General features: G+C 35.1%; 1 protein-coding gene across 4 annotated transcripts in view; it reads right to left on the bottom strand.

The window, feature by feature from the left end:
- Positions 1-12448, bottom strand: part of PTPRC (protein tyrosine phosphatase receptor type C) — a 118228-nt gene that overhangs the window by 79121 nt on the left and 26659 nt on the right. The gene's annotated exons all lie outside the window — the stretch shown is intronic.

Consider the following 12448-nt stretch of genomic DNA (forward strand, 5'->3'; position numbering starts at 1 on the left):
GACTCCCCCAAAATAAGTAATGTCTAAGTTAAGAGGGATATGTTTGAGTTAGGTAGGAAAGGAAGATGATGAGTCTTTTAGAAAAAAAAAAAAATAGCAATGTGGCCCAACATTGAGAATCTAGTACATTTCAAAAAGTAAAAGTTGTTCTTCCTGGCTGAAAAGCAAGATGTAAGGTAGAGGGGTGCGAGAAATCTTTCTGGAAAATAAATGTGACGCTGATAATGAAGGCCCTCTCTCACAAACTGAGAAGTTTTAACATTATCCCCAGGTGACAGGAATTATTATAGAGCTTTCAGTAGGTGATTAATCCCATTTGTGGAATGCAGAGTGGAACTTAGGAATGCAAGGTTGGAGATGAGGCTATGTATTAGCAAGCTGTAAAGTGCTTTTAGAATTTAAAATGGATAGCAGACCCACGGGTAATGTTGGATAAATGTTCATTACAGTTAACACCAGTCTATCCTTCTGCTTTTTTCACTCAGTGACCATCAATGGTAGTAATTTTCAAAAGAGATTCAGAAATCCAGTTATAGATAAAACTAATTTAAGAAGTTATAAGGACTGAGCCATCCGTTCTCTGAATCGGGACACAAAATCTTATTTTATTGTTAATTATGAATAGGGTAAGAATCTAAATATGCCTACCCTCTTGACCTTGATTTCTGACTTCTACATAAATCTTCTATGATCATGCAACTTATACTGAGCAAAGAAGAAAAGAAATCTGAGTTATGCTCCCAGATTACAGTATTTAGTGTGCCCCTTAAGTTGAATATGCTTATCTCATTCAATGCTGCACTTTATCGTATTCCTTTTGCACTTCCCCTTGTTCCTTGGAGGAATTTAAAGAAATGTTATCAAAAGCAAGGCTTATGAGGGACCAACTCTCAAAAAGATACCAACTCAAAATAAAGATACCCACTCTCAAGAAGTGATTTTCCAATGACCTGTCACCTGTGATTCTATCTCTATGCAAGGCAATGGGAATGACTACTCCCCCTCCCCTGGGTTCTGAATGCCAGCCCTCACTTCACTAAACAGCTCAGAACAAATCCAGAGCCATGCAAGTCTCAGAAACCCAGTTTCTTGGCATTCATCCAGAAAAGTACTTCAGAAACCCCTCACTGACTGATACAGATCTACCATCTGTTTCTTAAGTTTAACAATTGTACAAAGAAAGTTTTTCACAGTTGGATGAAAAAAAGACATGGTCTCTTTCAAGTTCGTATTCAATTTACTATTCCTCCTGTTGATTGGCTGATTCCCAAATGTCAAAAGAACACCTAATGCTTATGTTGAATCTATGCTAAACTAGTCACCATTTTAAAACTCAGAAGCATGGTTCCTAAAGATTGTGGCGTCCAATACTACCTTCGGCATTCATACAGCACATTAATACTCCATGTATTGAATTAAATAAAACTGGCTTGACTTAGTTATTAAAACAACAACAACTTTTACAAGTCTTTTAGCACATTTGGAGAGTAGGTCTAAGAAAAATTATTCATTATTGGTCTGGTTTTCATTTCAAACATTTATTTTACTGAGTTTTAAACTTAATGCAAACATTTTAATTCCAGATAGCATCCAGAGCTTCGATCTTGAGGTACAGTCTAAGGTAGGAATGATATTTTGGTCTTTGACACAGTTCTACAATAATGCTTCCAATATTCTCTAGTTATCTTTTTAAATGAAATTAGTAGATACAACAGAAATTACTTATCCCTTCTGAGAATATAGCCCCTGACCTGATAAAGCTAGATATTAGGAAAAAGATGCTTGCCTTTCTTTTATGAGAAACTCTTCCAGGGAAAGTTGACTTTATGTTTTCAAGTGATCAGTTTACCAGCATACTTTTATAATTCATACCCAATTTACAGAGATATAAAAATAGTCTTAGGTCTCATGTATGATGAAATTCAGTTCTTGACACAGTATGTCATTTCATGGCATAAAATAAAGAGCACATTTGGGGTGATCATTCTATGGGAAACCTTAGGGGAGGCTTATAGATTTATCACTTTTTGCATTATTTTGTCTCTTTATGATGATTTAATCCAATCAAACCTAGTCAGGGGGAAGATCAAGCTAAAATTAGATGGATTCTTATTATTAATGAGATATTATCATTGGCATATGCTTTTTAAAAGAATAAAAGCTAAATATTAGTAATGAAGTAAAGATAAAGCACATTTAATGAGAAAGTTTTGGGAATTTTTTCTATAATAAATACATTTTATTGTCTATTACCTCCCTCAACAAAACTATATTTTCTTTTAAATTTAGATGTTTGCTTCTCATCAACATTAATTCCATGTTGAAAGAATACAATTATTATTCTAGTAAAATGTTTAGAACTGAGAAAAATAGAGTCATTTTTTTCTTTCAAATTCTTAAAATCAGGGCTTTGGATCAAATAAACTTTTTAGTTAGGTGAAATTCACATGCTATTTTACTGTGAATAACATCTCAGAGGATCATGAAACTAACAGAGGCAATGAACAGTCTTCAAAAGAAAAAAGACAGAAAACCGTCACAAATCCTAGGGGACTAAAGATACATAAGAAATAAATGCAACATGAGGTCCTAGATTGGATGTTGTAGCAGGAAAAGAACAATATTGGAAAAATGGGCAAAATTCAAATGAAAGCTGTAATTTGGTTAATAGCATCGTACCCATGGTTACTTCTTAGTTTTAACAAATGTAACCTTGGCAAATGTTAATATTAGAGGAAGCCAAATGAAGAGCAAGTGGGGACTTTCCTTACTATCTTTGCAACTTTTCTGTAAATCTAAAATTATTCCCAAATTGAGAGCTTATTTTTAAAAGGTTTGTTTGTAACTAGTTCAGAGAAAGATGAAGCAAAGCATAGCATAGATTCATTTTCTTTCATTTTTAAATTGAGTGTTTTTGTGACTGGGACATTTTCATACCACATCTTATAAATGTTTGCAATCATAGCCCCAGTTATTATGTTATAATTATATGTTATTATATATGTTATATATTATGTTATATATATATAATATATATGCTATATATATTATTATATGTTATTATTGTACAGTCATAATGCAGATAGTGAAGGCTACCATTACTAAAAAGGCAATGTTATCCATCCTGACATTGTAAAATTGTAAAATTGTAAATTTTCACAATTGTAAAATTTCATATTTAAAAAATATAATAAAGCTTACCTACCTATCTACTTAATACTTGAAACTGCTTTATAAAATTCTCACTCACTAGTTGTGAATTTATTGTTAAATGCCTTCATTGGACATGATCTCATGAGTCTCTGTGACTGGACAGCATTCCTTATCCAACTGAAGTGATGAGCATGAGACGCCGCTCCAAGTGTCGTAAAAAGGAGGCACTACCTCTAAGCCAAAGAGGCTGGGTCATTCTACTGCATATGAGGAACAAATGCAACTACAACAAAGGTCTTCATTTTAAGAAGATAAATCTGGATTTAGTCAAAATACGTAAGATAATTTGTTTGGAAAACTTTTTGATTGCTGCTTTATGCTGTACAAAATGAACAACAGAAGTCTACTAAGAAGAAGCTTGTTTTTATGGTTTTTAGACTCTAGATGCATATATAATTCATCCATATGGCAAAAATCATTACATTAAAACAATTTGGGGAGAGAAGTACATTATTAATACTTCAAAATTTCAATTTCTTAAATTTAGATTAGCTTTCTACAACATACAAGCAAAGTTAAGAAAAAAAATCAGAAACCAAAAGGCTTATTCTACCGCATTTCTTGGGAAATTGTTTCACTTTGAGAGTGTATGATTCTTTAATCATTAATCACATCTTCTTTATTTTTCTAAAAGATTGTTTTCCATAGTATCACTGGAGGAGCAGTAAAAATGTACTCTTGCATTTTTCTGAATAGTAAACTGATTATGCCTCTGTAATGGAAATAACCAAAACAATATCTTTGAATGTATTGAAAATAAACACTTTCCTCTTCATTTACTCAATAAATGTTTTCAAATGACCATTATTTGACTGAGCATGTACACAGCACTTATTATGTATCATGCGTTATACTAGGTTATATATATGTAAGTATACCATATACATTAGCTTCCTGAATCATTGTAATAATATGAAGTATGTATAATTATTACCTCTATTTCAGAGAAAAAGAAAGCACAATAAGGTGCAATAAACAACTTGTGTGAGATCATTCAGCTTGTGAGTAGCTGAGAAAAATTTGAATCCACACAGTATTTTTTAATGATTTTGATCAAACTATAGCCACATTACAATGAGTAAGTGCAATAGTTTCCTACTTTCTATGGAAGCAGAGAGAAAGAATGCCTACCCTATTCTTAGGGTAATCATGGAAGACTTCCCCAAAATAAGTAATGTCTAAGTTAAGAGGGATATGTTTGAGTTAGGTGGGAAAGGAAGACGATGAGTCTTTTAGAAAAAAAAAAAGCAATGTGGCCCAACACTGAGATTCTAGTACATTTCAGAAAGTAAAAGTTGTTCTTCCTGGCTGAAAAGCAAGATGTAAGGTAGAGGGGTGCTAGATATCTTTCTGGAAAATAAATGTGATGCTGATAATGAAGGCCCTCTCCTACAAACTGAGAAGTTTTAACAATATCCTCAGGTGACAGGAATTATTATAGAGCTTTCAGTAGGTGATTAATCCCATTTGTGGAACACAGAGTGGAACTTAGGAAGCAAGGTTGGAGATGAGGTTATGTATTAGCAGGCTGTAAAATGCTTTTAGAATACAGTTAAAATGGTGCCGGGCACGGTGGGTTGTAATCCCAGCACTTTGGGTGGCCAAGATGGGTAGATCACCGGAGATCAGGAATTCCAGACTAGCCTGGCCAACATGGTGAAACCCCATCTCTACTAAAAATGCAAAAAAATACAAAAAAAAAAAAATAGCCGGGCATGGTGGCGTGCACCTGTAATCCCAGCTACTTGGGAGACTGAGACAGGAGAATCGCTTGAACCCTGGAGGTGGAGGTTGCAGGGAGCCCAGATGGTGCCTCTGCACTCCAGCCTGGGCAACAGAGCAAGACTCCGTATTAAACCAAACCAAACCAAACAAAAAACAACAGTTAAAATGGTTTCAGCTACAACTAACAGAAAAAAAAGGAACTCGAACAGAGTAAACAGTAAGGAATTTATTATCTTACAAAACAGAATTAGCTCAATGGTTTGATGATGGTATCGGGACCCAGAGTCCTTCCATATTTTTGCTCTGACATCCACAGGGTGTGGGCCTAACTACCCCACTGGTCTCAAAAAGACTAGGTGCCACGTTCTCATCAAATATGAACCGGAGACAGGAGGGGGGTATTGTTTCCTTTTGTCTCTTTTTAAGACTGAGGAAAAAGCTTCCCTAAAACTCCTTCACATTTCATTGGTCTTAATTGCAGCACTATCAAAGGGAATGCAGTTACTATGCTTCACTTTGACCAACCCAGATGTAACTTTAGGTTACAGGAAAAAAGCAAAACCCAATGGAATTTTAAGTCATATGGAAAGGCATGAACTGCTAAATAATTAAATACTTACAAAATAATTTTAATGACGGTCTCATTAGCAAGAAAAATGCAGAGATACGGATGATAACAATCTCAGAGACTACTGCAGAAATGTGAGTGGCCCAAATCAAAGCTGTGGCAATGGAAGCAGAGGTGAATATTTTAAGACATGAAGAATACAGACTTCCTAGCATGTTCTTTGTCAGTCAATGCTGAGTTAAGGGAAAAGGAGAATATGTCCTAGGTTATATTGGCTCAGGCAAGTGTATGGAAGCTGATATAATTCACCAATACAGGAAATATGACAGCAAGGCAAGTTAACAAAAGAAGTTTTTGAGTTCAATAATGTTGAATTTGAGATACCAGTGGGATACTAGTTGGAAGTGTCTAGTGCATAGTTGGAGAAATTGGTCTTTAATACCAAAAAGACAGCAGAACTGGAGCTATAGATGTAGAAGTCACAAATTTATAAAAGACAAATTAAGTAATGGGAGTAGTTGATTTCACCCTAAATGATAGCATCACAGTAGAGGAGACAAAGTTCTAGAATGGAATACATACCAACACCAATAGGTAACAAGGGAATAGAGAAAGAGGAGCCAGAGGGCTGAGATAAATAAGAGAACTAGGAGGTAGTTTCATGTTTCATGAAAATTAGGGGAGGACAGAGTTTTGAAAAGAAGGAAGTTGTCAATAGCGTTAAATACCTCTGAGAGGTGAAGTATAATAAATGCTCTAGCTTGGTCCATTGGGTTTAATTTATTGGAAACAGGGGGGTGAGGGGGGTGATACTGGTATATGCATGGAAGTTGTTTTTGTGGTGTGCTGGGAGAACAAGCAAGAAAGCAGTAAATGGGTTAGTGAAAAGTGAGAGTGTAGACTGGGAGGCTAGAAAAAAATTTTTTTTTTTACATTTCAAAAAATTTAAATTATTTTTAATTGACAAATAATTATGAGTATTTATAAGGTACAATGTGACATTTTGATATATGTATACACTATGAAATGATTAAAGTTTTTGTACATCACCTAAGTATATTTTCCCATATACCTTAAATCATCTTTAGATTACTTATAATACTTAATGCAATATAAATGCTATGTAAATAGTTGTTATACTGTATTGTCTTTTAAGTTGTATTATTTTTATGATGTATTGTTGTATTTCGTCATTTTTTCCTAATATTTTCAATCCATGGTTGGCTGAATCAGAGGATGCAAAACCCACAAATACAGATGGCCAGCTATATTGTATATTTGAAAATTGCTAAGACAGATTTTAAATATTCACACCACATGAAAAAATCTTTTAAGAAGTTTGTGAAGCAGGAAAGAGCAATAGAGAGTATGAATTAGAGACTTGTAAAGAAAAGTGGGTATTTTTTTAATCTGCTAACTGCACTGCCATTCCAACTTCTCTCAAAATTGTGTTTCGATGATAATATATACAAATAGTTTTGGAGTCTATGGAAGAAATGCTCTAGACTTTGAAAATATAATGTAAATATTTCTGGGGTATATTATATATTAAATCTATTAGATGATTTAATTTTTAAAATTTTTTGTGTAAGTTATTAATGTGTCCCAAGCTATTTTGTCTTCCTTTTTCTATGTATTTCGTCCATGGTGTCTTGTTTTATCACAAATCTTTAAAATCAGAACTAATCACATTTCATATTTAGGATGTTGAATATAGTTTTCATACATAATAAGGTCATATAACAGTGATTAATAATTATAAATATTTCATCATGGAGATTTTTGGCTTCCAGGACTTTCTTTAAAAATGCTAAGGAAAATAAGAAGCAGAAACATTTATATTCAGTACTTAAGGACAAATCTGTAAAGTAGGCCCTAGTCAAGCTATACCAGGCCTATGTTTCACTCATGATCTATTTCACAAAATGTCTATATCACTATAAAAACTCCTGAGATAAGTATAGAAGTTAATACAAAAAAAGAAGCTAGTAATACTTACATGCTTCATTTGGCATTAAAAATAGTAATTATTCTTACAGTTCCGTATTAAGGTGCTCACAATAGAAAATAAAATTAGTATTAATTTTCTTTACTAAGGTCCTTTGGGTGATGACAAAGAAAACCTGATATAAATTCATTTCCTTTCACAAATGTGATTTTCATAATGATGAGAGTAATAAGAGAAGTGGGTAAGAAGATGTCGCATTTTGAAAAAAATGACTCCATCATTCAGTTGACTTTACAGCCCAGGACTAAGTAAGCTATTCAGTTAAAATAAAACCTGATTTTAAAAAAATTTCCTGATTGTATCTCTTTGCACAAAAAATATGTTCTTCATTTTCTTTGGGGGAAACAAGGGGTCTGGGAGTGGCTGGCAGGAGGTCTGGATTAGATTCTGGCTCTACTTCTAGTAGGAATGGGTAAGTCAGGGATTCACCATGCCGTGGATTCCATGTCGGTGGGATTCAGCCGTGGGATATTAGGGAAGCTTAAAACATAGTATAAAAATAAAGTGAAAACTTTAAAAAGTGAAGGGAAATATAAATATATATATTTAAATCTAATAATACATTTTTTTCAAAAGAAGTAAGTAGTTTTGTGAGTATATAGCAGATTAGGTAGTATGGTGGACCACACAGTACATGAAAGGAGGCCAGAAAGCATAAAAGGAGGACATTGGGTGCAGGTGGGTGCCTGCGGGCACCAGAAAAGGCTGGCAGAAAACAGATGTGAGCATGACCAGTCAGAGATAAAGAGCCTTATGCAGGAATGTGGTGACAGGGTAAACAACACTAAGCATTAGTCATTTCCAAACATACTCTCAAATCTACCATGGTTTGAACTCTGAAAATAAGTGTGTTCATTTTTGTGGTTACTATGCAACCACTTAGATATTTCTTTGTAATTTTTGCCCAATGTGCTAGTTTTGGGTACTATTTCAACCATCTTATTTGCAAAGAAGTCAATCTTTTGTAACTATTACCATTAGACTGAATCACATAAAATCATTTCTTTTGTAGGCCAGCAATGACCAAATATCATCACTTTCAAATGTTTGAGCCTATATGTTACATTACACCTACTTTATGTGTTCAAATATCTTCAATTTAATTGTACCACAGCTCTCAGGTGGTCTTATTGCTGCTTCCATGGATAGATGGCAGGTAAAGTGGGGTTTTCTTATGCTCTCTTAATTTCCCTTCGATACATATCTATTCACCTAAAGACTAATCCTTCCACAGGAAGAAATGGATTCCCCAACTCTGAAAGGCTAAAACATTCAGCCATGCCCTTTTGGGATCTGAAATCACCTTTCCTTATACAGAACCTACCTAATTCCTTATCAATCATTCTTACTTCAAGCTTGGTCATGTATCTTTTCTATAAACTATGTAATTAGAATTATCAGCACCATTTCATATTTACTTTCCAACTACCAAGGGTGTTTATGTAAGTTCTCAGGCCCCCTTACTTATGCTATCTCATACTGTTAATTCCTTATAGTGTTATGAAAGGTGCTTGGCAAAATTAAAGCACTCAATTTGTATGCAAGTCCATAACACGCACATTTTAATACTTCCTGTTCCTTTGTGTTATGCCCTTCCCTCTCTTCTTTATCTATCTAACTCCTGTATTGTCTTCAAAACCCTAATTTGGGTGACATTATTTTTTGCTACCATGTTACTCTGTGCTTATGTTTATATATAACTTAGCTGGGCATGGTGGCATGTGACTATACTCAGGAGGCTGAGACAGGAGAATCACAGGAGCTCAGGAGTTTGAAACCAGCCTGGGGAACATAGTGAGACCCTGTCTCTAAAACAAAAATAAAAAAAAAAAAGACATCACACCATGATACCACTTTGGATTTGAGTAGCTGGAATGCTCTTCCTCCAGATAGCCATATGGCTGGCTTTCACTGTTTTTGCTGGTTGTCCAATGTTTATTTCTATAAGATCATCCCTGCCACTCTAACAATCATTATTCTACTGTTAGGAGAGTATATTTTAACTCTCACATCTGTATTCAGTTAGCTACAAGCTAACATTGTAAGCTAAGTTGTGTATACAAGCTAACACATGCAATTTTCTAACATTGCTTTGCAGAAATATGACTGATTGCCTACTTCTTTCAAGTTTTTATCTTTATCTCGATCTTTTCTCTTGCTGTGCACTGCCTAGAATGCCTGAGACACAGCTACTACCTATTGAAATTATAGGATTAAAATTCTATCAACTGCATGGAAATTTCCTTAAACACTCCACTTTCACTGATACCTTCTTTTATGTTTCCATGACATGTTATGAATTGACAGTTTGTATATGTGTAGATGTCTTGTCCTACAAATAAAATAAATATGTTTTCAAGGCAGAGACTGTGACTTTCTTTTCTATATTCTTACTAGGATCTAGCTCTGTGCTTTGCAGTTAGCAAGTATTCAATAGCACAGCTAGAATAACTGAATGGATGGATGAGTGCCACCTACTCCTTTATTGTCCATCAATAATGCACCCAAGGCTAAATCTTAGCTTTCCAAACTCACTTGGCCAGACCAGTTGACATTCTTTATTCCCGTCTGAGGCAAATTGACTATTTTTTTTTAGTCTTTGTACATTGGGAAACTTGTCAGATAAAAGGCCTAATATAGATTCAATCATATAAAATGACTATGAGCTATGGCAACTAGAAGACATGATAAACATTCCAAAGCTATTCATAATCCCATTCTTCCTTGTTAAATACTACAATAGAGGCTGGAAAACAAGAATAATTTCTTTCTCAGAGACTCCTTCCCACCTCTGACAGCAATGAATGGTTATATGTTAAATTTCTGGCCAATAAGTGTAGACAAAAGCTTCTGGGGAAGGTTTCCATCCCTGAATAAAGAGGCAAAACCTCACTAGGAAAAATATATTACCACTTTGCCTTCCCTTTCTTTTTGCTGGAATGTGATGAAAGGTGTGGACGCATAGCATCCCAAATGAGATAGGAGATGCTGAGCATGAAGACAAAAGCCTATCGAATGGGGTGTCAGAAAAGAAACATCAAAATATCATAAGTTGCTTAGGGCATTATTATGTTTTTGTACTAGTCATGGATTTCATTCCTTTAGATCTTTAGTTGTAGAACTCCAATATATTTGAACCATTAGTGATCACATTTTATTTTGTTTGATAGCTGAATACAAAGCTGGCTGATGCAGTGATCTACAAGGTCATGACTGAGGTATCTTATACTCATCCTCATTCAAGCAAGATTATGTTTAACTTAAAAAGACAAATGAAAAGGAATCTATTTTAATAAATATATTATTGGTGGAAATATTCATAGTCTACCTTGAAAGGAGTGTTATGTTAAGATTGCTTTGCTTGTAGAGTAATTTATGCCTTTAATTTCTGTGTCTAGTCTTTCTAAGCCAGAATAAAAGTCTGTTCGTCATGATCTCTGTTATAGCCCTCCGCATATTTGAAGGCTGCTGTTATATCACATCATATATTAAGCTCAGTTAATAGATTAACAGACCCTTTATTTTTACATTTACTATAGCATCTAACATGGTTAGAAAATGCTTTTATTATTTCTTTATTTTCTTTATAAGATAAATGGGTATTACATATACCAAAGCCTCTGTTTTGGAGCCACTATGATCACTAAAAGAATCTTTTCATTGTTCCTACCTTCTCCTTCCTACATGTGTGGAAAAAACACATGATTCCAGACATACACATGGTTGTCTAATTCTATTGTTTAACCCTCCATGAGTACATGTCCACAATGCTCCCTATATCTCTTTTTTTTTTTTTTTTTTTTTGAGACAGGGTCTTGCTCTGTTGCCCAGGCTAGAATGCTGGAGTGCAGTGGTGTGACCATGGCTCACTGCAGCGTCCATTTCCTCAACTCAAACAATCTTTTCACCTCAGCCTCCCAAGTAGCTGGGACCACAGGCACTATACCCAGCTAATTTTTGTATTTTTTGTAGAGATGGGATTTGCCATGTTGCCAAGGCCGGTCTTGAACTCTTAGGCTCAAGTGATTCTCCCGCCTTGGCCTCTCAAAGTGCCTATGTCTTTAAATGTGAGTATTTGAGCATATTGAATGATGATGGCCTGCCCTTTGCTGGTAAAGATATACTAATAACATAATATAAACAATACGTACACTTGGGATGTCTTTCCCGGGCTGGGAAGAGAATCATATTCTGTTTTTCCATGTTCTCATTTTATCCTGAATGTGCCAATTTAATTATTTGCCAACACGTTGCCAGACATGCTCCCTAGTCTGTGCTAAAGCATTTGTTACCATGTACTACATTGAACATACTTGAATGTTTCTGTCATGTTTACCACCCAGATGGTGAGAATCCAAGGAAAGGAGACACTTGTACTAAGTTCACAGTTTATCTGTTCTTGGAAACATATAACTGCATGAAGAGATCAGGATGAAAATATCGTTATAGTTACCCCAATTACCTCAAGGTGGAAGTCTGGGTCAGACAACCACGGGGACCTGCCATTGCAAAACTTCTCTGTGTATGCCTGGGGGACCTGGCTGTTCTGGTTTTTCACCATCTTTGACATCTGCTTGTTCTCACTTGTCTCCTGCCTTACCCTCAGGGTCTCAATAATGACTTCTTGACTTTGACAACTTTGACAAAAATGCATTCATCAAAATTATAATAAAAAATAAAATCTATTTTTTAAATATGGTATTTAACTCATGTATTAAATTGCTTTAAAAGGCTGCAGGGCGGTGAAACCCCGTCTCTACTAAAAATACAAATAAATAAATAAATAAATAAATTAGCCAGGCGTAGCGGCGGGCACCTGTAGTCCCAGCTACTCGGGAGGCTGAGGCAGGAGCATGGCGTGAACCCGGGAGGCGGAGCTTGCAGTGAGCCGAGATTGCACCACTGCACTCCAGCCTGGGCGACAGAGCGAGACT

The sequence above is a fragment of the Pan paniscus genome, chromosome 1 (assembly GCF_029289425.2).
Source record: "Pan paniscus chromosome 1, NHGRI_mPanPan1-v2.0_pri, whole genome shotgun sequence".
In the NCBI taxonomy this organism is placed as follows: domain Eukaryota; kingdom Metazoa; phylum Chordata; class Mammalia; order Primates; family Hominidae; genus Pan; species Pan paniscus.